This window comes from Rattus rattus, chromosome 1 (genome assembly GCF_011064425.1).
Source record: "Rattus rattus isolate New Zealand chromosome 1, Rrattus_CSIRO_v1, whole genome shotgun sequence".
NCBI lineage: Eukaryota > Metazoa > Chordata > Mammalia > Rodentia > Muridae > Rattus > Rattus rattus.
This window is the reverse complement of record NC_046154.1, coordinates 65,596,323-65,600,843: the sequence shown is the minus strand read 5'-3', so window position 1 is coordinate 65,600,843 and position 4,521 is coordinate 65,596,323. Positions and strand designations below refer to the sequence as shown.

The 4,521-nt window shown below is 43.4% G+C and overlaps 1 pseudogene; it reads right to left on the bottom strand.

Annotated features, from left to right (window-relative positions):
* Window positions 1-550, bottom strand: LOC116888054 (annotated as a pseudogene).
* Between the last annotated feature and the right edge of the window lie 3,971 nt (window positions 551-4,521).

Here is a 4,521-nt window from a genome sequence, read left to right as displayed (position 1 = left end):
TCATTCCTTCTCTTCACTCAGTTTTGCCAGGAACATATCTGAATAAATCAGGCTCTCCGACTTCTCTCTAACCACTTCCCAGGCACAGGGGCTGTGTTTCTTCTGTTTCAGGTACATGGTGATCCTGCAAGTATTCCCTCACAGCCAGCCAGGAGGGTTCCTGGGTCAAGGGAACTTGCTGCTCTCCAACCTGCTGATTCTGACAGGCTTCAAGATCTTTGAGCTGCTGGTAGAGGTATTTGCAGAATGACAATCGGAGGGTTTCATTCCAAGCAGCACGTGACTCCTCTGATTCCAAGAGGGTCAGGACCTGCTGAGTCAGAGTTTGCAGGACAGAGATGGCTTGAGACTTCTGGATCTGCTGGGCATCCATCTTCTCCAAAGGGAGTTCAAAGTATTGTATGTCCTTCAGGCAGGAGACAGGGGACTGTCTACTCATTTGTTTCAGGAGTGTGAGGTTATGAGTTCGAGGCAGGTTACATCCTAGACAGCAGGTTGACCAGTGGCTCATAACTACCAGAATCGTGAGGAATGCACAAACCATAGCCATCGTGGATCTTGCAGATTCTGATCACTCTATGAGCAGCGTGTTTGAGTCTTCCCCTGTAGGTTCTCTGATAACCCTGCTGTGTGCATCTACCTTAAATAGTGGCAAACACAAGTTTCCCCTTTCTGAATGCCCTCCCCTAGCTTCCCAATTCTCTTTTCACTTTCTTTACCTCACTCTCTGCTTGCTTCTGGCAATTTTTTGTCTCAAGGATTTGGGTTCCATTATTACTTCCTGTTTCACTGCCACCCTCAGAAAGCTATGCTACATGACTTCTCTTAAATTACATTAAAATTGTCATTAACCACTATTGTACAGATATGTAGACTTTATGAGAAAGTTATACATGTATTGCAAACACAAAACTTTCTCTGTGATTGTATTTAAAAGTTATTGTAATTCATTTACAATTATTTTAATTTTATTTATGCCATGTACATAAATATTTACATCAAAATGTTTAGGGTGGTGCAAAATCTATCTAAATTAGAAATACTATTGTGGTCTGGCAGCTGCATTGTATAGGCAAAAGGGTATCAAGGCCAGCCTAGTGTACAGAGCAAGTTCCAAGCGAGTCAGGACTACACAGACTACACAGAAAAACCCTGTCTCTACGGAAATCGTAGCAAGATAATGGTATACTTCAAAATTTTATATTGTTTAAAGGCTAAAAATAAAGTTATTTTCTTTATATTAACTTTGTTAAAGTAAATATAGCTCCGGCTGTAAACTAGCTCTTTATCCAAAGATTTTCATGGCATCCTGTGGGTTGTACATGGAAAAAGTCTTATGTCCAAGCTTTATACGCATGGTTTGATTTCTGGAACACAAGGTTGTAGTACCCAAACAAGACCTGTAAGATGGCCTCTGACCTCCACATTCACAGCAAAGCTAGCTGTACCTAGTACACACTCTCCTAGTCTCAGCGTGTGTGTGTGTCTGTCTCTCTCTCTCTCTCTCTCTCTCTCTCTCTCTCTCTCTCTCTCTCTCTCTCTCTCTGTCTCTCTCTCTCTCTCTCTCTCTCTCTCTGTCTCTCTCTCTCTCTACCTGTCTCTCTCTCTCTCCCTATGCCTCTCTCTCTCCCTATGCCTCCTCTCACACATCACGCACACAAAGTGACACAGACACACATTTAATAAACTCACTCATCATGCATATGCAGACACACAGACCACTCTTATATACAGATGCACCGAAATATACAAACACTCTCGCACAATGCACACATACTCACAACTCACCCCCATACACACATACAGAGATAAGCATTCACATACACAAATGCACACACACTCACATACATAAAAATAGACACACAGACAAAAAGTGGACATTTTACATATATATGCTCACACATATAACACTGAGACATGAATACAGATACACACACATATACATACTCACACATACATCCATACACACACAGATTTACACAGGCATACACATACAGTCCCACAATACTTGTGTGTATACACACACACATACATACATATATATATATATATATATATATAAAATATATCCTCCCAATTCATGCACACCCATATTAACTCTCTCATATAAGACAGTTTTCAACACATGAACACACACTAGACAAACAAACACACTACAACTACACATGTACAGATTTCCCCATAAACATTTGCCATCATTCAAACATAGATACTCACACAGGCACAGACACATACACACATGCACAAATTTTCACACATTCTCACAAACATTCAGAAAACTTTGCAAACATGCACATCAATATCCTTATACAAACTCACACGTATGCATACTCAAATATAGACAAACAAACACATACACACATACAGGCACACATTTAATAACACATAAACACAGTGACATATAGGCACATAGACTCACACACATAAACTCATACAGACACACATACACACATACATATATGAATGGAGAGACATTCCCACACATACACAAGAGGAATAAGATATTTAAAATCTGAAAGCTTAAATTTTCATTCATTTTTTCTCATAACTTTAGACTATTAACACCATGGATTTCTGAATTCATTGCACAGCAGGGCACAGCGGACGCTGTTCGCCAAGTCCGCGAGCCACACCAGACAGAGGTTGAGGGTCTCCTGCCCCTCTCCCGGCCCCCTTCATCAACCGGGTTGTAGGATTGCGGCCGATCGATCCTGGCCTGAAAATTGAACCCAGACGGAATTTGTTGGCCAGAGGACCGATTTGGGGGCAACTGTGAAGGCTCCAAAGCACAGAGCGCACCGTTTGCCTTTGCTTTGCTTTTCCTTGGTTTCTTTTCGTTTGGTTTGCTGTGCATCTCGGTTTGTTTGGGTCGACAGACCCTACCAGCTCTCAGCCAGGAGCAGAGAAAGAGAAGTGGAGTTGGCAATGAGGAGAGCTGGTCCCCAACAGGAAGAGGGTTCCAGAGAGGCTACAGTATGATCTTCTTGCCCCTCTCCCCTCAGAGCTCTGCTAACCTCAGTGCCCAGTTGGACCTCAACCAGGAAGTTGGCTCTCCTCGCTCCTCCTGGGCAGGACCCTCCCTGTTTCCTTTGCTGGAACCTCACCCTCCCCCAAAAGCATTTTCTGTCTGATGGCCTCCTGTCAGCCCCAAAGTGCTTCAGTGAAATGTGCCTGCCTGTCTCTGCTCCTTGTGAGATCTACTCTCCCTCTGTGAGTAAACACAAGTTTTCTCTCCAGTTGTGAATTCGTTTGCTGTCTTCCTCTTTTCAGCTTCCTTGGGTATTTCTTTGACTAGACAGTGTGGGTTTTGAGAGGTTTGCTTTCATTACCCACTACCACAGGCCCACCCAATCCCAGGCAGTCTATGTAATTCAATGTCATTCATTTTTCCCTTGGAGACTAAAGAAAGATGGCTAAATGTGTTGGTCTTGTTTGGGGGTTTGATCTTTTGAATTGCGTTGTCATGATGAAATATTTGCCCCCAAACCAGGCTTGGTACCGAGAAAAAGGGAATCTGCACCTACAGTGGGACTTAACTTCTTGATTTAGTGCTATTGGTTAACTGCAGTTGTTGCCCACAGCCAACAGCCGGACAGAAGAGCCACAGATCGGGTGTGGGGTCCAGGAGACAGAGCCAGGTGGAGAGAGATGATTTCACGGGCAATAATCATAGAATAAAGGCCACGGAGGCTGGCAGATAGGAGTTAAGAGCAGCTCAGAGAGAAGGAAAACTGCACATTAGAGCGTGGGATTATTGGCTGGAAATACGGATAATAAGACAGAGGTTAGATATCTGAACAGATCTGGTGCTGCTAAAGGCTTTGATAAACTAAAGGTCTCCTGTGACTTTTCTTGGGATGGAATCATCAAAGGAGGACAGAAGCTCCCAAATGGTATTGAATATTTTCCCGTGTCTGCTCTGAGTGGAGGCTGGCAGCAAGCTATCCAGTCAGCTGAGACTCCTGCATGGGGCTTCTTCCCTTCATGGACCTACTTTTCCCAGGCACCGGGAAGGAAGGAAGGGACTCAGGAGCAGAGTAGAGAGGTCTTTGGGGGCTGTTCACCCAGTTTGAGGGAAAAAGTGGATTTTCTTTGAGGGCTCTCCCCTCCCACCATGCAATAAATTAAACAAAGGCAGGTCAGACTTCTTATTCCTGGATCAGTGTCTTGAATTCCTACCTCATAGAAAAAGACAGAAACTGGTTTCTGAGCGATAAGAAGTATAACCCGTAGAACTCTGAAGGGTGTTTTCACAGAAAGCCACATTTTCAAACAGCTGCAGCACATGCCCAAGTACCACAAACCAATAAAACCTGACAGGATAGCTTTGATTCATTAGTTCATCCAGAAAACTCTTAAGAGCAGCACTCAGTGCTTTTCTTGGACACAACACAACACCTACTAATCAAGGAGATTCTTGAAAGGTAAAAAAGAGAGAAAAAAGAAAGATAGGAAGTTCTCTCTCTCTTTCTCTCTCTCTCTCAATCTCTCTCTCAATCTCTCTATCTCAATCTCTCTCAA